This window comes from Halichoeres trimaculatus, unplaced genomic scaffold (assembly GCF_033239565.1).
Source record: "Halichoeres trimaculatus isolate MK-OKI-2021-1 unplaced genomic scaffold, fHalTri1.1 fHalTri1_scaffold_6, whole genome shotgun sequence".
Lineage (NCBI taxonomy): Eukaryota > Metazoa > Chordata > Actinopteri > Labriformes > Labridae > Halichoeres > Halichoeres trimaculatus.
Window position 1 is genome coordinate 28140808 of NW_027437184.1, and position 23129 is coordinate 28163936.

At 39.3% G+C, this 23129-nt stretch overlaps 1 protein-coding gene across 1 annotated transcript in view; it reads left to right on the forward strand.

Moving 5' to 3' along the window:
* The window catches only part of uvrag (UV radiation resistance associated gene), a 162312-nt gene that overhangs the window by 78098 nt on the left and 61085 nt on the right, over positions 1–23129 (forward strand). The gene's annotated exons all lie outside the window — the stretch shown is intronic.

The following is a 23129-nucleotide window of genomic DNA, read 5'->3' on the forward strand; positions in this document are numbered from 1 at the left end:
ATTTAAATGCCTCTCCTTATGTCATGGCAACAGCTGTGGAAGCAGGCCAGGGGGTCAAGACTGAATTTTGCTCCAACAATGCAGACTGTATACACCACATCTTCAGCTAATACAGACACCCTTTTAGTGTGTCTTACAGACGCAAAGATCAGGAATCAGACTTCACTCAGGTGTCCCAAAGTGAGGCCGAACTCTTCAGAAAACTTTCACCCCCACCCCTCTGCAAATGTTTATGACCCCTGAGGCCCTGGCAGGCTGCAGACACGCAGAAAAATGATGTGTGGGCAGACGGAAAGCAACCAGCCGAGCTCTAAAGTGTACAAGAAGTGGTGATTAAAGTGTCGGAAAGAGGCACCCGGTGGTGATAAGTGAGGTGGCATGGGATCAGTTTCTCAAAGCGTGGTCCGATTAGTGAGCAGTCTGTCAGTTATAATAGCACGCACAGAAAAACCGCATGGTGCTTGTTGTTCCTTTCTGTTGCCTTGTCGCACTGCTGGCTCCGGCTGAATGGTGTTTGTCCTGACCCTTGTTTTCATGATATTCTGCTCTGACGTTCTCATTAAACACAGATAAGCATGTGTTTGAAGAACTTTGTGTTGAATTTCGCTTTGTGGGTCACACAGTGTTCATTTCAGTCTGTTTCATAACCTGTGGAGACCTCCTCACAAGGGCTTTAACATCCAGCTATTATTTCATGAAATATGATCTGAAGAATCCAACAAGAAGTGTTAGAAATGGAGTCAAGACTGAAAATTGTAAATGAAAAATGTGTCGGATCCCTGATCTTAAACCTCTCACGGTTGTTTTTCAGAGCACAGGCTGCAGGTGAAGTGTAAAAACATGTGTCTTCGGCCCTGTGTGAAGAATCTGAATGTATTTCATCTTTAAGTTGGCTAAAGCCGTTTTATTCCCTTGCACATCAGGGCAGACTAATGCCTGCTTTATATCACACAGTCTGATAGTTTGCCAGTCTGGGCATATGCAGGTCTGAACCGTGTTACCCTGCAGCACTTTGGCTCAGGACAGGCTTTGATATTGGCCATAGAAGAAAGGTGTAGAATATGAATGGTGTGTTTGGCACTTATTTATGTTATTTAGCCGTTTGTGGGATTACAGAATCACCCTCCTCCCTGTGGGAGATATTCTCTGAAGCGGACTCCCGACGACATGTTGCGCCCACGTTCAGCCCTGTAGAAAGTCCAGTTCCAGCGTTTCTGATTGCATGTGGGAGAACTGTAGAGATGTGATCCAGATGTCCAGTGTCTGATTGAGACCAGAGCCCAGCCATTAAAGCACCAAGCTGCCTCAGATAGTCGTCCTCCCTCAGTATTAAGAAACACACCGTTTTTCTTCATCTCCAGTCAGAGGAAAAATGGATATCAGAGGGATTTACACATCGCAGCTTGGTTTAAACGCTGAAGGAGCTGTGGGCAGTGAATGGAAGTGCCAGCAGAGGGAGGGCAGCTTTAGATGTGTGCAACCTGCGAGGTCAGAGAAAAGAGGTTATTGTTCCGGGGCTTCAGCAGTTTCATGTCTCTTAACGTGTACCATGTGCTCAGGAGGAGAGGGGGGCTGCACCCAGAGCGCTGTGAGGCTGCAGGGCAGGCTAAACATCCTGCTGTAACACACACAACTACACACACACACAAGCACACACACACAAGTGCAGCTTGGTGGTTTAGTGTTCCACTTAAAGTAGTTAAGCATAAAAACTAAAAGATCAAATTCCCCCAATTACATGCATTAAGAGAGTCTCTTTCCTAAACTAAGCATCCAGTTGTGGGGATGAATTGGCTCTCCTACAGAGGCTCAGAGTAAGAAGTGTTTATGTCTTTTTTTTAAGGTAAAAATTGTCTTGTCAGACCTGAAATGAGCCACATTCAGCTCAAAAATCCAAGAGATTTGTTACTTTAAAGATGCTATGAGGAGGATCTGTTTCAATTGCACTCCCACGCCACCTTGTGGCCCGGAGTTTTTGCACACTGTCGTAAATTACTTTGAGTGAGGCGTGTGTTTGTTTTGGAATCAAATGGAGATTGGTTCGAAAAAATGTTCTTTGTTCAAGACAACTTTTTGCTGGATACAATGTGCTGAGGTAAGGTATTTATCAGTGAGATTACGTAGTGCTGGTTGAAACGTGACATCACGCTAACGTTGTAGCAGCGGGCTATATGGTAGCGACATCGGCAGCCCGGTGTTCCGACATATCTGTAGGCTAACTTGACGTGAGCTATGTCCTGTCAGTCATCTACCAATCAGAGCTAACGTAACCTCACCCTTCATTTTATTGATAGACTCTCAAGTTTGAACAGACCGCTGCAGAATAACTGCTGACTGTGGGTTGGAATGAACATTATCACAAACAGATTAGCCCCTGTGTTATAGAGTGATACAGCCAGAGCTAAAGGCTAATTAGCCTGTAGCTCGGGCTGCCTCACTCTCCAGTTTAGCTTTTTTCTGCTCTTCTGTCCTTTTTTTTCTGACAGTTAGGCTCCTGTGTCCACCATCACTACAAAATTAATCACAGAAATTGTTTTCAGCAGAGAAAAACACAGATCTCTGTGCTTCATCTCGTCTCACTACAAAACATAGTCAGCCGGTGTTGTGTTGTTCTAGAGGCCTAGACCTAGACGTGCTCAACTAAGTAAATCAATCCGGTCCTGGACGACCCGAACTAGCAGCTAAGAAATAGCAGTTTAAAATAACCTGTAACCATTAATATTGGCACTGATAATCTCATTTTGAAGTGTGGATTACTATCAGTCATATATCTAGAAGGGAGACTTTTTCAAGATCACTTTTAAACTCCTCACAGCCCCTTTAAGATAGTAAAACACAAAAACAACTCCTGAAGTGTATTTAGGGAGTCAATAAAATATGACAATTTAGTAAGAAAAATGTGTAACAAGTGTCTTGAAATAAGAATGATTTAATACAAGATACTGCACAAGTTAGTTTCCCTTACCTTATCGGCATTTTATTTAACCTGTGTGACATTTCAGCATTGGTTAGATGCTATTTTTTACTATTTTTCTTGCTACTGCAAACTCCTGCTCTCATTGAATGTAGTGTTAGGCAGAGTTTAAACAATGTTCCAGTGTTTTCAATGTTTTATTAGATATTATGAAAGTTTGCACGTTTTGGGCTTTCATTCCAGGATGGATTGTTTTATCTCAGCAGTGGGAGACGCACATGTTTGGTTGTGGATCAGTTGCTTCATTTTTCCATCAGAGAGCTGAAGGAGATCATCAACTTTGGAGCCAAAGTTCTTAAATCAAACTCTTTAAATAACTTGTTTTTTAACTCTGATGTCAACTTCAAAAGCATCATGGGACTGGACTGACTGTTTACTTGTCTTCTGAAATATTCTGAATAATCAGTCATGGACAATAACAGGGGTAGTGTGTTTATTATAGCTCTAAAGACGTCAAAGAGTCTCTTCTGAGCTGACAGGTTAGTTGAATATGTAGCCCTTCATCTCGGAGTCCTGCTGGTGCACAGACTGCTCTTTAGTCCATACTTCATTAAAAAAATAATAAGAAGCATCTGTGCTGAACGGCTATCAAACATCTGAGCTGCAACTGACATGGTGTATATTTCCAGTAAACTGGATATTTTCAACTCGCAACCCCAATCTAAAAGTGTTTTTATGATCAAGCCAGGCATCAAAGCTTCAACAGCCCTTAAGAGCTTCTCTTTAGAATATCACCTGTTTGATAAAATGCTAATAAAGCACAAAAACAGCACACATTCTCACCTGATTTTGAAGTTTTCTGGTGATAAACACTAAAAGAAAAGTATTTACCTAATTTCTATGATATTAAAAAACTGCACACGAACCTGAAATATTCAGCAGAAATAAACAGACCATGCGCAGGCAGAGCAGGTGTTAAAGCATGTTATTAAGACGGGTGCGAACTTGACTCAAGACTTTCATCTTTATTCTTCTGTTCCTGCGGCTTTGAACGAAACCTGACAACCAACGCTAACACTGAAGGAGATAATTATACTCACCTACATCCATGTCTATTAGTAACACTGCTGATTATAGCACAATCTTCCTCATCACGCCCCTTCACTCTTACTGAAGGTGGTCTCGCACGTGTGGAATGTCAGGTGCATACCTGAGCATGTGTCCAGAGTGCTATAATCATAACGCAGCAGTGGTTTGGACATGTTGCACAGTAACAGGAGCACAACAAATACAAATAATAATTTCTTTATATCAGCCGTTCTTTGGTGTAAGTGTCTACATAATTCATGACCCACATAAATTTGCCAGACAATGCCTTGGGTGAGGCTAGATTTTTAGTTTATATTTTTCCTCCCCTTATAATTTAGAGTTCTAGATAATTATCAGTTTAACAAAACTTTGTTAAAAAGAAAAACTTTCTTGGCATGGCAACACCTGATCTGTCTTATCACAAACTGGTCCTGATGTGAAGTAAGATAAAAACACATAATGATGCATCAACAAGTCCTGAACTGCACACCAGTCTAGCAGAACTATTAGAACATTATTATACAACCAAAGAAAAACAGCGGTGTAACTAGAAAAGCACGGAGAGAGTGCAGACCTCTGCTAAGCATATTGTGATTGTCACCAACACTTAAGTCCTACTTTAATGTTATACTCCCTTTCAGCAGACTGTCTGCTACAATTTGGTGTTAGTTGCAGGTTTGTGCGATAATTTGTTTCCTGACAGTGTTGAAAATTATGATGACCCAGTACATATTTCATATTCTGGACCTTAGTATCTATAATATTTCCAGGATCTGGATCATAGTTTTACCTCTGTCAGAAATTATGGTGACCTTGTCTTATATTGTTTTGCAAAGCAATCTGAGCATTTGTCGTGGAGTTATATACACATATGGTGAAAACGGCCCTATCTCACACTGATAAAGAATCCTTAAAAGAAAATCCTGGATCCAGACCGTGATCCAGAGCACCTCCAATATTTAATCACTTCTTTCTTATCCTGTTTTAAGGATTTCCAGAACATTTCATCAAGATCCGTTTGTTACTTTTTGAGTTATGCTGTTCACAGACAAACAGACAATCTCTCCCCAAAAACATAACCTCCTTGGCGGGGGTAATAAGTGAAAATCACCTTGTCGAGTGCCAAACAGATTTAAAAACAAACCCTCTCAGTTTAAGACAACAAGTGACTAGCAGAGAGTGAGTTTCAGTGAAGTAGTCATGGGCTTTGGGTCTGTACACCACAATCAGCACTTTCCTGAAGACAGTCTGGCCTTTCATATATTTATTATTTATTAATTTTTATTACTATAAAGTAAGGATTTGGATTTTCACTTGAACCCTTTTTAGCAGACACATAACTTACCTGATCTGCCCGACCTCCATACATAACTTTTAAAAGAGCTCATGAAACAGTGGACTCACTGTAAAGGAGGCTCAACAATTAAGAAACAACTGCATTTCGTTCCAGTGTTAGTATAGCACAGCTGATGCAAAAATCCCTATAGCACATTTAGCTTTTATGTTGATATAACATAGCCAATGCTAATGTTTGTGAATTCAGAATGAAAAATATGTTGTCGGTGTCACGTTCAGTTACTGGAATGATCAATGTAATAATAATAATTGAAAACTTAAAAAAAAAAATGGCCTATTTAGACTTTTGTATTGGAAATCACGTTATAACTCTCTACCAGTTGTCTCTATGCATACACACCATAAGAAACTACCTCACTTCTGAGCCTGACAGTGGAGGTGTCATTGTGGAGGTCAGAGGTAGGGGCCTAACTGCGTCAGTCTGGAGCCTGTCACTATCATAGACTGGGCTCAACTACTGTACATTCAGCTAGCAGACACTACTAGATGCATACATTGCTGAGTCCAAAGGAAGCCTTCATGCAGGAACAAAGATTAAACATTTTTTCCCTCAGGGGTACCCAGAAGCACATTTTTCCGCATGCCAGTATGACTTGAATTGCAGATTTTATGGTTAACTCGCCTGAGGGGATTTCATCTTATTTTGTCTTGTTTTACTCAAAAAAAACTTTTTTTCAATCTGATAAATCACTGATGAGCTGATAAATATTTTTTATAACTCTCTCATGTGGTTGAAAAAGATTAAAATCACGGCAAATATTAACCATGCATTATCATATGAGCACTGCCGTCACGAGAGCACTTGTGTGATATGAGTTTAATAAGCCGTGGATTCATTGGCTGAACTCTAAAAAGTGGAGTTTCAGGGAGCAGCTCCTCTGGTTATATAAAAAAAAGAAGTCTGACTGATTGGAAGCAGATGAGGAAATGACCCGACTCTTCTGCTAATTTATTACCTCAGTAAACATTTTGCTAATGAGTTTATGATCTCAATCCCCAGTTCAGAGTCTCCTCCACTACATCATGGTGTTTATATAGTAAATTATGATCCCATTTAGACTACAATAGAGGATAAACAATGATAAAGGGACAGCCATGTGTGGTGTCTTACTCATGTAAATACAGTCACCAGTGTTTCCCACAAAATTATGAGGCACCTGTGGTGGAAGTGGGGGGTCGGGGCTATGACTTTGAAAATTTTTATTCTATTTATATTAAATCATACAGTATTAATGAATCCATTTGTTTTGTTGTTGGATTAGTCTCTATGTTTTTTGTGCTTTGTCCTTTATTTTCTTTTAACATGGAAACCTCATTTGAATGAAAAGACAGTGATAGGGTGACAAAAGTGTACTTGAGCTAAAAAAAATCACCATGGGGGCAGGTCTGGCAAGATGCTTAACTTGAGGTTTTATAATTTTTCTTAAACAAGCAAAAGAATGGCGTCTCAGTGGTTTCATACATTTCCTTTTAAGAGTCTATTCTAATACCAGCCATAAAAATAGCAACAAGCAGCAAGCTGTACATTCTTGAACATTTTTCAGAATAACACTAATGTTGACCTGAAACTGCACTGAGGTTGGTTTAATAATTCTTAATATGTGTGTAATGTTTTGGTTTGTAAGGAAGAATGATGCTCTGCTTTGGTTTATGAGGTTTGGTTCGTGGATCCTCTGTTAGTCAGATTGAGCCCCTTCTCCTTCATCTCTACTTGTGATGAAAACAAAGGAGGAAAACAAAGGGAAAGTAGAAATGAGAGCATTGGGGTTTCAACCAGGGGTCCAAAAACTCCTGGACATTCTTAAAAGCTGTGATGAAAACCGGCTATGACAGAGAGAGGAACCGCCACATCACTCAGGAGACGCTTTAACAGCAGAGACCAGGATGGTGAAACGGTTAAGCAGAGGTCTTTAGTGCAGCAGCGGTCATTAAAATAGCATTGGGTGACAGATGCTCAGTGTAATCATTTCTCAGATATTGAAAATTACAGCTCCCTGTGATTTATAAAGTAACCACTGCCATTAGGGCTCTGACAGTTTTAAGGCAGGTGTTTTTTTACAAAGCAGGCGCAGATGATTTATGGTCCCTCGCTGTTTAGATTTTCACATTAAAGACATTGTGAAATTCTCAGGCAGCCCCCCTCCTCCCCCTAACAATAAACCAGTGATGTTAGGACCAACAGAGCCCGCTCTTTAACATGCTGTTGTGCACATTCACAGTATTAATTAAGATGTGTAAACAGCCAAGCCAACACATGTGGAGCCCTCAGCCTGTGTGTACATTACAGCTGGTCACTGGGACCCTCCTCTGTATCCATAAAGAACAGTAAAGCTGAGCTCGACCACCCACCTGCTCTACTGTGCTCTCCTTATATCCTGCTACAGTTAATACAAAGAGTCCATGAGGAAACAAAGGGAGGTCTGATATACTCAAACTTATATAAATATACATACGCTGTGAAGTCTGCAGAGGAAGCACCCGCTGACCTAGTTTCCTTCTTAAACAGACTTTAATAATTTCATTTGTAAAAGTTCGAGTTAATTCATAAATACAGATGTATAAATACAGATTTATACAATACAGCACAGCAAGTTCTTGGAATGAGAAAAAGATACAGAAAAGATACAGAAAACCCAAAACAACCCCCTTCCTCTTTCCCTTGAACCCCTGTCTGCTGCCGGAAATTTATAGCACTGTGCTTGCAAACCAAATTCTGGAGTTTAAGGGGAAATCAATCTGGATTAGAGCTTCGCAAACCCTGAAAAGAGAATAACAAAGAGATAAACAACAACAAAAATCATAGTAAAACAGGAGTACAATGAAATGATCCACTGTGTGTCTGTGTGAACAGTAGAGAAGAAACAGAAAAAAGTTAAAAAGAATGGAAGGAAAATAAGGACCAAATGGTGAAGAAGTTAGGAAGAAGGCAAACACACACAACAATGATAGAAAAAGATGTAGACTAAGATTTAAAAAAAAAAAAAATAACGGACAAAAAAAAAGGACAAACTGCCAGCCTAACACTAAATAATCATTGCAGAGTTCATACCTGAGCTTAAAGAGGGGTATGTGGCTTAGTTTTTAGAATTTATACTGGCCAGCCATAGCTGACGCATTGAAACATCCCAGGCTTTAAATATTTAAACTTCATTATAAAGAAAAATCAATATTTCTGCTTTTGTTTAATGCCATTTTATGTAGTATCTGTAAAAGATTCATATCTAGGTAATTTGTACAGCCTGAAGCTTAGAAATGTTAAACCAGCCATTACACTGTAAACCTGAATAATATGAGTTTACTTAAAAAAGAAACGTGAACCGCTTACCTTAGAAAATAAATAGGTAAATGGATAAGTAATGAAATAAGTTTATTTAACTAAACATCTTAAATAGTTAAGATTATTATGGAAAATTATTCTACTGAATGTCTTTAATCAAATAAACCTGATGCCTATTTTTTACTAATTAAGTAATGTTAAAACTGTTTCATATCACTGTAAAACATAAGCCGACCTTACTTAAAACTGAAAGATGTGACATCAATAAATTTGTCTTATGAATTAAGTAAATGTAATAATTCCAAATTAAGGCATAGCTGAACAACCAAACTAAACAACATTTTAAAGAACAGCTGGGTCTCGTATCCACAGCGTTCCCCTCCTCAAAAATCAGCTTCTATTCCAGAAATTTGGTAACCATGAGTGAGGAGGGAAGGCAGCATGTATGAGACCCTGCTGTACATTGAAATATGTTCTTCAGGGGGCACAGGTTGTCTGTGCCCCACAGCACTGACTGGGGGACTGTGCCCCATGGCACAGGGTCTTGTATGTACGCACTTTTGCCTAATGTTAAATATATTAATAAATTAATTTTTTGACTGGACTATCATGCTATTTAGGCCAATTTTAAAAATGTTAAAAGTCATATTTTTACTTGACAGAGACAGCCAGTCCACACCACATAGAGCATGGACAGCTGAATGATGCCACATGGAGCACAGACAGCTTGTCCATGTTATGACCGTAGACTGTATAAAACATGGACGTAGCATCCGCAACGTCACCCGTTTGTTCCTGAAACCAATCTGCAGATGCAGCCATACTAATTGCAACGCCTGTTGTGAGTTTTGTTTCTAACAGCTACAGTGCGCCCGCCAGCCACTGGACCTGAGCTGTGCCTCTGATTGGACAATCAAATGATCCTAATAACTTCTGAACCGCAGAGTTAGAAAAACATTCACTCACTGTACAGTGTGTGCTTATAGTGAAATCAGTGTTTCAGACCCAAGATTTTTTTTGAACCAGGCTGTAAATATGCTTTTTAATGCAGTAAAAGTCTTTTTTTTAAAGCTGGTTGTGTACATGACTGCTGGTCTTTCTGCAGCCAGCCTCAAGCAGATTCTCAATGAACAGCAACTTTTAGCACTTCTGCAGAAGCTTAATTTTTACAAACCGGATGTTGCCCCTTGGTTGTGATGCAGAGACAAACAGTCCGTGTCATGTGGAGCACAGAGAATCTGTGCCACTGCTGCATGTCTAGAAGTACAGCAGGGTCTCATTTTAAGTTGTGCTAACTTAAACAGTAACAAAAGATAAATCTACTCAGGAATTGTCAGTTTCATACTCAGACATTTGAGCAAATTGAACTTGCTAACAAATTTTAAGTTTTCATAGTTTAATCCAATTGAGTAATTTGAACTTATGGGTTTACAGTGTACAGGCAAACTTTATTCTAACAGGGTTATGCAACAAAGCTCTTCTCAAGTGAAATGGATGAATGCTCTTCTTTTCCCTGTTTTTTTTTTTTTAATTCAGCTCCTTTTAACATGACCTTAGACATACCAGTCTTCAGAGACTGCCTGTTGGGGCCCTTTCTTAAAGAGTTATCAAAAAAACAGAGCTCGTGTTATAAACCTCCAGAAACCTCTGTCAGCTTTAAACGGCATGTTTGGATGAAGCGAACTGGACACACAAAGCTTTAACTGGAGTCTCTGACTCTCAGAAAGCTCATGTTTTCTCTTCCCGTCCATTTAACCAGAGGCTATAAAAGATGTCATGTGCTGCTGACACCTGCTAGGAGGCCCCACGGTGCAGTCCAGGCAGACGGTGCAGACAGCGGTGGTGGTGGATCACTCAAAGATGAAAGAAAAAAACTAACACTGCTATTTGAAGAGCCTTCAACAGGAATCAAAATAAGAACGAAGAGTGTTTTTTAAAAGGAAATGGACAGGAAGATAGAGCAAAGAATCTGCTATCCTTCTCTCATCATGTTGCTGGATGTTTATTGGTTGTTTCCTCTTTTTAACAGTGGTCCCTCCTATGTGTTTAGTGGTTTTCTGTGTCTAGACCCTGCAGTTAAAGAGCTGGCAGGCCGGGGGCACACACATCCTCACTTGTAAAGACAGACATGGGACTTTCCTGTAAGATGCAGCTTTTGTCTTTTTACAATGTGAGGCCTCCACTATTATTTAATACATATTTGTGTTTGCAAACTCAGCCAACGCTTGCACGTTAACTCAGCTGCGGTAAGATAGCTTTGCTGAAGAAATGAAATAGAGCAGTTTTTACGAGAGGGTTGAGAGGAGTGACAGATTTACTCCTGCTGTCGTCCCTCTTTCATCTTTCTGTCCGGTGCACGCAGAGTTGAATATTAGCTAAATAGAAGCAGACTGCGTGTTTCAGTGATCAGACTGTTTGATGGATGCTAGGCTGAGCGGTTGTGATGATTACAGTTTCTGTCATATTCACTTTTGTGTGTCAGTTATGCAAACACGAGTCTTCAACCGAGCAGCCACTGAGAGGAGCTGGAGAAACGGCTTGATTGAGGAAAGGAAAGACATCAGAGCAGGAACCTTTAGAAAGAGATGATTTTATTTGAGTTATATGTACAACAAAATTAAACACAACAACCAACAAAAGAGGGTCGGTGCACACATGCGCTCACCTAAGAACGTCGCATAAACAAAGTGTTACATGCAGCAAAGAAGCAGAGTGAGAGTCTAAACAGTCTCAAGTGTTTGTGTGAATCTTTTGTTTGCAACTGTTTATTCTCAACTCTCCATCCTCATGCACGGACAGACTGATGTGGGCTCGCTGATGGTCCTCCAGGACTGTAATTTATTCCATCCTGTTTCACATAGAGGACTTCTTCAGTTTCTGCTGTCACTGGCTGAGAGATTAAAAATGGCGTTCAGTCTCCTCGTTCCCTGTCGTCCACTATTTCTCCCCCAGACACAGAGGTCTCAGATTTTTACTGCCGAAGTAGATAAATAGAGGCTACCTTCCTAGAGGACAAAAGTAGGAGGAACACCAAAATAAAAAATACAGTCTCTGTTTTGTATTGGCATAACCTATTATTTTCTTTGTCTTGTTAAATTAGTGTGACTTTGAAATCTGAGACATTGGTAGTTAAATGTCATCTTGTTATCTTGGTAAGCTAATTCTGAATGCTCGAGAACAGACAAAGGATAGTTGGAAAATAAACTAAAGCTGTCACTTAACACTTACACTTTGCTGGTCAGGAAGTATCCAGCTAAGAATTTTATTTGCCTGTGTGTGTGTTTTTTTTTTATTTATTTATTTATTTATTTATTTATTTTTTTTTTTTTTAACTCTATAATATGCCACATGGCCATAACATAATGACCACCTACCTAATATTGTGTAGGCCCTCCTTGCATTGGGCTCCGGTAGAAACAGCTTTGTCTCCGCCTGACCTCTAAAAGTAGTCTTATTCAACGGTGAAAGGTGAAGGTGTTGTAAATATGTATAAAACAAATAGCTGTACAGGACGCTGGTATGGCCATAACTCATTGGCTGCCAGCCATTGTCAGAGCATTTTAAACAGGGATGCACGATATTATCGGCACAATATTGGCACAAAAGCTTAAAAAAACGTTTATCGGTATCGGCAGATATGAAAATTTCCTGCTGATAAGGTGCTATCCAGTTAGGATTATTATTATTTTCCATCTGAAAAATAAGCTCCTTAAATAAAATGTAGCACTTCATTTATTTGCACTGCAGAGCTCTGTGTCTGTCACCAGGTTGTTACAGTAGCTCTAATATAATCAAATGCAACTTGGTTATGTTTAAAAATGCATTGTACATTTAAAGTTCATGTGATCTAAAGAAATTATTTTTCTGTATTTCAATACTGAATGTCTTGAGTTTGAAAAAATAATACATTTCTTATTTATGGTAAAATCAAATGTTTTTTGTCTTGTTTTATGTGTGTTTCTTAAACAAATAAGACTGTCACAACAAGAGTAACAAATAAATTCCAGTACAGGATAGACTTAGCTTTCTTTACACTGAAAAAAAACAAACAAACTTGTGATTATCGGTATCGGTATTGGCCAAAGGGGTTTCGGCATAGCGGATATCGGAAAAAAATCCAAAATCGTGCATCCCTAATTTTAAATGATCTTTCAAGACCCACAACATATTGGGTTTTATGACTCTGTAAACACTAAAACTAGTGAAAGAAGAATGAACTCTCCTCTTTCATGTCTCTCTTCCTTTTTTTTTATTCTATGCATACTTTTTTAATCAGCTTGTCTCAAAAGCTTCATCCTTTGATCCTCTCCATGATCTCCATTGTCTTTTCTCATGATCCCCACACTCTGTCACTCCAAACTACTGCGCCATGTCTTTGTCATCTCGTATCTTCCACTCATATCTGTGCTGATCCCTCATAGGAAGAGAGCACTGCTGCCATCCACAGTATTTTACAAGCCTAATGTTGATTGACAAGCTCCATCAGACCCCACCTCCCCCTGATGAAAAACATAACTGACTTCTGTTGATACAGCCAATGGCTGTAATCAATTTAACGTCTATAGACATTAATGGCAGCCAGTGGGTTAAGCGGCACCTTGTGAGGTTAGCCCTCAAAATGTTGGCCTGGGTTCGAATTCGACTCATGGCCCCTTTTTGGTGTCACAACCATAGACTGTAAAAAACATGGACGTAGCCTCCGCGATGTCACCTGTCTGTTCATGAAACCGTAAAATGTAGTTAATCCACGGATGCAGCCATATTCGCCTTCATGGCGGCTGTGAGTTTCCTTTCAAACAGTTACAGGGCGCCCGCCAGCCACGTGACCTGAGCTGTGCCTCTAATTGGACAATCAAACGATCCTAATAACTTCCAAACCGTGGGGTTGGGAAAAAATTCACTAACCTTACAGTGTGTGCTGATAGTGAAATCAGCGATTTAGACCCAAGCTGATTTTTGAACCAGGCTTTTTAATTCCATAAAGTCTGTTTTTCTGCCTGGATGTGAACGTGACTTCCGGTCTTTCTGCAGCCAGCCTCAATAAACATTATCTATAAGCATTTCCACATAGGGTTCATTTTTTTAAACGGGATGTTGCCCGTTGGACACTCCTCACTCTCACCCTGTTTCCTGCTCTTATCTACTGTCCTGTCCTCTCTAATTTAAGACATTAAAGGTCTGAGCAATGACTTTGGCTAAACAAAAACCTGTGCAAAGAGTAAGTTCTAGTTTTAAAGCAGTTTTTTTACTGCATAAAACAAGAAAATCACGTAATGACAGCAACATTAGGAAAATGTATTTGTGTTGAAATGAAGCTACTGTTTTACTGACAGAAAGAAATGGAAAACGAAGAAAAGATTCAACAGAACACTTTCCAGGGGAAGAACAATATAATTTATTTAATTTCCAAATTGCTTTAGGCTTTGTACTTTTTTGTGAGTTGAATTAACTGACGGATGCATGTAACCAACTCACAATGGGAAGTTGTCATAGACGTAAATAACACACTAATGGGGAAGTTTTGTGCTGTACCCTTTCACAAAGTTTCTTTTATCCAACCAAAGTATTTTCTTCTGGTTTTTGGAGGTACTTCGCCCTCTATCTCTTGACGCTCTAACATGCTGTTGTGCACATTCATAGTTTTATATTTAAGATGTGTTAACAGTCAAGCCAAAAACAAAGATGTTTTGTTGTGTTCATTAAAAAAGTGTAAAAACCTTTAAAGATAGATTCTGTGGGATGAATGTCAGCAGATAAAATGTTCTACAAAATATGATCTGTTTATGGTGACAGTTTTGATTCTGAGAGATTGACAGAGTCATTGAGTGAGACACAAAAATCACAACAAAGAATTCACACTGTAAAAAACCATCAACAAAACTGAAGACGGAGAAATCAGTGAAAACCTTAGAGTGGACAGGGCTGGAGTCCCCGGTCTCATATAGAGAAAATGTTTTCATTACAAATCTTTAAAGCTCCTGCTTAAAATGGTGTGTGAGTCAGATGAGGTACTATGATAAAAAAAATAGAAGTACTAACTCCATCCTCCTCTGTTTTGGTGCTTCCCCCCTGCTGGTGTATTATAACATTTTAAACTTCACTGGACGTCCCCCTGGAGGAATTCCTGGTGTTTGGTGAACCGGGGTCTCTTCAGTGTGATTTCAGCCACAGCAGACAGCGGTCATTAATCACTTCGCTGTGATCAAGCCTGTGTGTGTGTAGATATGTTGTGTGCGTGTGTAGATATGTTGTGTGTGTGTTTCTTTGGACACGGTCATGTTTTCCTTCTCACGCGTGTTCATCAGCAAACAAATCCTATCTGCTCATGGGGAAGTGATATTGGGAATGCCAGGGGTGTGAGGGGAATGCCTGCTCTGTTGTTCTTCCCCTCTCTGTTAGTTATTTCCTATTGGTGGGATAGACCTCTGGCATGCCGCTCTCGCCATGGGGCCCTCGCTGTGAGCCATAAAGGACTAATAAGTTGATGGCTGTGTGGCCTTAAGGCGGCAGCATCACGTCGGTCCTCACAACATCCTGATGATATTTAGTCCAGGGTCAAAGGGATCTCCAGCTGTCAGTAGTTTACTCCACTATTTGAGAGTGTGGTGCAGTCCAAGTGAAAGAGGTGTTTACAATGAGTGAGTTAACCTCACACAGATGCCCTGGCTATGAGTGAGTTTTCAAAGTTTCCCTGTTAGGTCAGAAAACATGGCAAGAACTATGAAAAGGATACTTTTTTTAGTAAAGATCTGTTTTGTAAGCTCAAATTTGAAACAGTATTACAACACTCACAGGTTGTGGAGTGGTCACAACAGAAACCTGACTAAACCAGGCAGCCCACTGGTTTAACTTAGAGTTTATTTATATCAAAATGTATTAAATATTAAAGAGAGGTATTGTGCTATTTTAAGCTAATGTCCTGCAGAGGTGTGAAAAAATATCGAAGCAGCAACATACCTTGACCTGTGATAAAATATTGATATTTCAACTTTTACCAATATTTCTGTTCAAAAAAAAAAGAGAAAATTCATATTTTAGGTGAGTTGGAAGTACAATTCATCTTCCGCACCTCCAATACAGTAGATGGCACCGAAGAGCTACTCCATTTTATGTTGCCCATAAACTTTATAATAAATATAATCTCAAAGAATTTTCAAAATATTTTATTTCTAAACTTGATGACATGGGTTTTGATGTCATAAACATCAATGTTTTCTCTGTATTCTTGGGTCAGTTAGTTTAAAATCGCTTTAAGTTACAAGTTTACTTTTTGCAGTGTAGTAGACTGATAAAACAATAACTAGCCATGTTTTGAGCAATATTAGATCTTTTTGAGTAACATTGGTTACACCAAGTGACATTAATCAGTTCCACCAACGGACCACGTCTTTCATCAAGTAATTTTTTTTGCAACATTAGTTTAATGTCACAGTATTTTAAGTGACAAACTTGACACACTTTATGTTTTCAAGTTAAGTGTTTGTATGAAACACAGCATCTTACTTTATTTATTTCAAAAACAATAAAATGGAAAAGTTGTTTTCAATAATAGTTAACTGTGTAGAACATTGCAGTATATCACAATATTGTGGTATCGTGATATTATCGTATTGTGACCCAAGTAAACCAAGTACCCAAGTGCCAATACACACGCCTAATGTTCTGTCCCTGAACCAGTTTAGAGATTACAACATGATGACCCCATCATTACATCAAGCCTGGTGAAGATCTAGATTAAGATCTCTATTACATGTGTAATACATCTGTTTTTAGAATGGACTGTTTTGAGTAGCTACAATTTTGTTTTAGCAATGAAGATAAAATCAAAACAGAGTGGAGTACTTATCTTTCCTTCAAATGTTGTACTTGCAAAGGAGAGTCTCACAACAACAACTTTTACAGACAGTTGGAAATAGAGTCTCTAAAGTGCAGTGGGTGCCACCCTTATTTAAAGCTAATCTAACATCATTATTCTAAACTAGCATCACTTTATTGGATTCTTCACATCTGTTTGGTTATTTGTCTTATAATCATTGGCTCCAAAAATCTGCACTTCTAACACACACATTTCTTCAGCTACACCCTAATGAGTCCACAACAGACTTCCCTTTATTTCATTAATCAGCCTGAGAAGGAGTTGCCCTTGAAGTCTAGCAGATAGCAGTACTTTCCTCTCCAGTTGGCACAATTATTCAGAGCAAAGGTGCATAGGAAACAGAATTTTTCCACAGTATTACAGATTCAGGGATTTCTACAACACAGGGTGTCCGCAGGGTCTTAAAAAGTATTAAAAGGTTGATAAATCAACTGTGGGAAAAGTAAGGCCCGTAAAAAGTATTAAAAGGTCTTAATTATGGTTTTAAGAGGTATTGAATTTTAACGGTGTTCATGCTTTAAATCCTGAAGTAATCATAGATATTTCTTTTCCTTCTTGCAACTGTCCCCTGATTGTACCATTAAGCATTCGACCAGTGAAGTTGTCAGCTATTGGAGCTTGGCAAAATGGACATGCAAGATTTCTGACAATGAACCATGCAAGTTCATCTAGATAGCCTCAATGCCAATGGTGGGCACAAGAAGCTGGTGGAAAGCATATCACACAGTCTCAGGCACATTTCCTAAATTCTGATTATGGTGAAATAAGTTCTTGTTTTTTCAGCTAGTTGGCCTTGAATAATTACTGTTACTTGTTATATGGGAACAATAATGGGATTGTCAATAAACCTGCCAGTAGTTTAGTTTATTCTTTCAAGCTTTATTCCTTCATAACTAAGCACATTTAATTAATAATAATTAATTTAATTCAAACCACAACTGTTAAAGAGGGGTTGCTACCAACAGCTCAAAATTGAGATGAGGTCTTAAAACTTCTTGAAAGGTTTTTAAAGAAGTCTTAAAAAGGTATTGAAATTAACCTCTGGGTTTCAGCATATACCTTGATAACAGTAGCCACGTATACATGGACCCAAATATTCTGCTTGTATTCTGTTTATTTGCTCAAACGGAAAGAATTTAACCTTTGTATACACCTCATTCCGAAAGAAAAGGGCCAATCCGAATGGACATTTAATTGGTTTCACAGGGGTGGACTATTCCTTTACCCAAACCAATCGAAGTATCATGTATCCACTCAAACGGAAAGTTGTCAGGGTGCGTTCTTTCACCGCATGCTCAAATATGACGTAAGAGGCAACTAGAGACGTTCCTCAATTTTAAAAATGGCGGCGAGCAGACAGCAATGGAGGAAAGTTTGTTTTTGGTCCAAACTTTGAAGAACTGAACATAATTTCAAGACTGGACGGACACTCGCACTACTGAGTATTGCAATACCGTGATGAAAAAAAACCAAAAAAAAACAAAACTGTTGTCCTCCATCTTTGATGAACCACATGATGTTTACGCTTTTCTGCGCATGCCCCATTGAGTATTCCGTTTGATTACAGCGGTGCATGCCAGAGATTGGAATATTCCTTTCCATGTTTACTATTGTTTTACTATAAGTCTTTCAGAAAGATTCCATTTGGAAAGACAAAAAACTCCTCATGTAAACGTGGCTAGTGATTTAAAAAATCTGTATTTTTAGTGTTTAAGTATGTTAAACATGTAGTATATTGGTGTTTCAAACACAATGAAGTATAATACCCCCTCTGTAATAAACTAAAAACAAAAAATCTTCATACATTATTTTGTTTTATGATTTCACTGGAGGCCAACAGTCAATTAACATCTCCTCCTCAACAAAACAAAGAGACCAAATCCTGCTACCAAGCTTCTGTGAACAGGGTAATGCCATTTTTTTTTAAATAGCCACCTGGCTTTGGTAGAGGGTTGGAGTTCACTTTGGCTGTCATCTTTTGTGATATGTTCTCATTTCACGCAAGATATTCTCTCCTTACAGGGAGATCAACCTAATCTTTGCTTTTAAGCACACACAAAGTTGAAGTTTTTCCTGGTATGTGAGCAAAAAAACGCTTACTTTCAGTATTTTGTATGTGTTTAATACAAGCATTTTGATAAGTCCACGTTAAGTGCAGACATTTCCAATGTTAGTCACCATCGGGAATTAAAGTTTTATCTCTACCGTTTATGAGCATCGTTTTATTTCCTGACCTGTGGGTTTTGTAATTTTGAAATGTAATGTTCTACTTTCAGAAACAAGGATTTGTTCCTACCTTTGATAAATCTGGATCTGTTTTCTGAAGCCTCCCAATAGAAATCAGGATAGAAAAGTATATAAACACATGATTATTATGTGTTGGTTACAGGACATGTTGTGTTGGACTTTGTGAAGTTACAACATAACAATACAGACAGCAGACACATGGATGCTGTTATGAACATGTATACAGGGATATGAACAACCAGGTTTTCCATGTTTCATGTAAACACCACATCCAAAATATTATCAAAAGCAGGATAAGACTGAAAACTGGGGTAAGAATGAGCATGTAAACACACTGTGTTAGCGCTGGATCTGAATGATGTCCGGATGTTTAAGACACTCAGGCAAGACAGAATAATCCTTTGAGGGATGGCTACAGCTAGCATGCTAATGTAGGATATTCATCATAGATTCGTTCAGTTTAAATTTTAAGAAGTGAGAAATCACTATATGTAATTAATTGTAATTAGCCTTCAAAATGCCACAAATATGTAAATGGATAGATGAACTTGCATGTGAATGTGCTGTTAGCATGATGACATCTGACAGTAGTGTCCAGTGAAGTGATGTTTCCTTTGCTGTAGGCACCTATAGGTCATACTGAGAGGGAGTGAAGAGCCCCGTATCTCCTCTCACACAGGATTAACAGAAGACCATGACCCAATCCCTTCAGCAGCACACACACACACACACACACACACACACACACACACACACACACACACACACACACACACACACATGCACACACATGCATACACATTGAAAAGACCGGATGCACACAGTCACAAGAGCCTTAAACGTGTCCTCTTATCGTGTGCACACGGCTCTGGTTCATCCCCTGCTTCTTTCAGTGCTCTATGACAACAGAGGCGTCTGTCTCATGAAATTGGTCACAAGTCTAAACCAGTTTAAGATTTTTTATTGTAGGATTAGACTTGGTTTTACATTATCCTTGAAGATATGTTCTATTTCCAGGTAAGGGCTACACTAAGCATTTCATTCAGTTGACCACAGTCTTTTTTTCTGTGTGCATAAGGTTATCAGCTGTGTGTGCATGAGGCTATCATGCCTCTGCTAAGTCTGCATAGCTCTTTTACTACACTGACGCCTGTTTTGCATCTCCTCCAAAATGAAAATTCCTTTTGGCAGAATTATATTTCCTGCATTTGCAGCATTTCTGGATTCCCTGTACATTGAGTCATTTCTGTAACATCTGTGGCAAAATGTATCAGCCTTTATTTTACATAATACACTTACTGTTACCATATTACTCTGTGCACTAACAAGTAAAAAAAGGAGCTGGACTGGCTAGCATAGTTATCACACTGCCTGAAAAACATTTTGGCGGTGTCCAGCTGTTTGTTGGATAAACTTTCCCATCTGTGTTGGTCTTAGTGTAAGACATTTCTGCTTATTGTGTCTGGAAAATGTGATCATGTCACATTTGAGCTTTAGACTTTCACATCCTTATATTTGTTCACAACATTTTATGGACCCACAAACCTGTGAAGCTAGTGTGTTCCTCGTGACTGAGGCCTTCTGTCACTTACAACAACAGCACCAGTAGGATGGAAGATGGAGTGACACAGTGATCATCTGGAACAAAGGGAGTCAAAAGCAGACTGAGTTATTCAACAGCTGACACGTGGCTGTAATCTGAAGCAATCCTTCAACAGAGGAAAGCATACTCTTTAGATTGCACCAATCTCAGAAGCCCCATCCTTTGATCCTCTCCATGATCGCCATCATCCTTTCTCACAATCACGGCTCTAATCAGTCATTTTCAATCACAATCACTATTCTCTCCAAACCACCGCAACACATTCTCTCTCCAAGTTTGAGCTGCCTGAATTTTTCTGACTTGCAGTGTCTTCCTAAGTCTCTTTCATCTCACATCTTCTCATATCTATGCTGATCTCTCATCCTAAGAGAGCACCTCTCTCACCTACAGTAGTGTACGAGCCTGATATTAATTGACAAGCTCCCTCAGACCCCGCCGACTCTCATTGAAAAACATAATTGACTTCTATTGACACGGTCAAAGGTTGTGATCGAATTGACATAAACAGGGATTATCAGTCAGCGGAAGCAGCATTTAGCTCCATTCATTCAGACCAGTTAGTGTTTTTTAAACACTAAATTTAATCTGTCATCAACATAAGAATGTACGGTTGTCCTGTGGTCATTTTTTAGAAATGATCCTATACAACAGAGGCAATGTCTATCAAGTTTTGACCATCCCAGAGCAACAGGTGTCTTAGAGTTTATAGCAACCATGCTAGCTGGTGACTTTCAGCCAACAGTATCAGTGATCAACGGCTGAGAGACACCAGTTAACAGGGTCACACTTCACACTGAAACACCAGCAACATCTGCGGGTAAATAATTAACTCTGAACGTAGTTTTCTGGTTCTTTTATTATGAACTGGGTCTCAGACTCAGCAGTCTGTGCTCTTTTTGGTCTGGGAGGGTTTCTGATTTATTGACACATGTTTACGTCCTGGTCTGTCACAGTCTGGTAAGTATCCACGGATAATGCAGTCATGAGCATCGAGTCACAGTTGTGTGTTTAAATTGCTCTCTGGGGTATACACCAGATTTCTCCACTAAAAATGTCTGTCCACCTAATATCTGTCCACTTGCTGATCTCTTTTGTCCACTCACTGCTATTTCACAAACCCGGGAGCCGTTTACCATCCCTATGAGTGATGATATTTAGTTTAAAAATGTGATTTCTGGAGGTTAACTCCTCCACATCGGTTGACACACCATTATACTCCGCAGTGCTTCTGCACCAAAGTTGCGTGCACATCCGGCATTGTTGATAAACAAATTATCCCTCTATAGACATCAATGGCAGCCAATGAGTTAAGGTATCATGTAGCAGAGGTATTTAAATAGATTCATGAAAAATGGAGTTATGAAGCATACCGTTTGAAGATGACAATCATTGGTCCTTGAGGTCAACAAGACTCCAGAAAAATGATCCCAACCATATATTTATTATACATATTATACATCATGTATTATTTTGAACCAGATGAATAACTGTTATAAACCAGTGTTAGCTGCAGCTCAGGTAACAGCCCCATAAACCGTAGAAAGTCTCAGAAGTACAGATTTTACCAGGAAACATATTTTTTTTTCTTTCATTCAGGGTTGTTTTTTTTCTGGCTTTTATTGCAGAGTCAATTTATTTATTTATTTTTCTGTGAATGAAAATACCTTCAACTGATATGAAGAAATTCTATATCTAAAACCCAAAAGTTAAAGTCAGCTTTTTGTCCTCTCTCTGGAGGCTTTAATAATCTGCTTTCGTATCGGTTTCTTCGGATGTTGCTTTTACACAACCCCATAAGTGTCTTGTGGGTCTCCTTTTAAAAAACCCAAGTCCTCACTCTGTTTACTGGAGTAATAAACATTACGTCTCTTTGGTCAAACAGCTGAAATTTGTGTTTCATTGCCCATTTTTACAGACCTGCCCCAGATTCACATGAAAACTGTCACATCAAAGACCTACAGCTCATTGGAATGAGATGGTGCATTTTATTATTGTTACTGTAAAACTAAGAGCTGTTTATTTGTCTCACTGCATGGATGCTCTGGCTGTTTGTGGAGGCCTGTGACAGTGCTTGGCCTTGGTAACAATGTTTACTCCAGTTCTGTTTTCACAAAGAGCAGATGTTTATTTTCTGTGTCTTGAAGCAGTGAAAATCCTCTCGGATGAAAATATTTTCCCCTCTCTCTTCTGAGGAAGGTTTCAGTGTTTGAGGGGGGGTTAAAGTGGGATTAGGTTAAGGTTACTCTAAAGGTTAAGATGAGGCATTTAAAGATGGAGTGGAGATAAAGGTGAGATTTGGATGAAGATAACAGCCGACTCCTCCAGCAGTTGTGTGTTTGTCAGACTCAGTATGTGGGGCCTGTCTCCCACAGTCCTGCATCCTCCTGAGTGGGGGCTCAGCCGCCATAAGCACATAATGACAGGATGGGATGAGTCCGGCCTTAAACTTGTGGTATTAAAGACATTTTTCCTGCTGTGGATGTGAGCAGAAACCCCTCCACACCTGACCCCGACACCCAGTAATATCCCCCTGCTCAGTCCAGACTGAGACATCTGACTGGCAGCAGTGGGACTTTCCCACCCTGCTGAAAGGAAAAGCTCTCTTTGTTCCTGCTCAGGGGCGGATGGTCAGACTGTTTGGACGCCTATCCTCCTGTTTGATATTTCAGTTTTAACACCTACAGAGGTGGCATCTGTGGGATGGGATCACAGACCCAGACTGGGCTTCTTCAGCCGTCTGCAAGTGTTAGCAACTATATACGCTTCT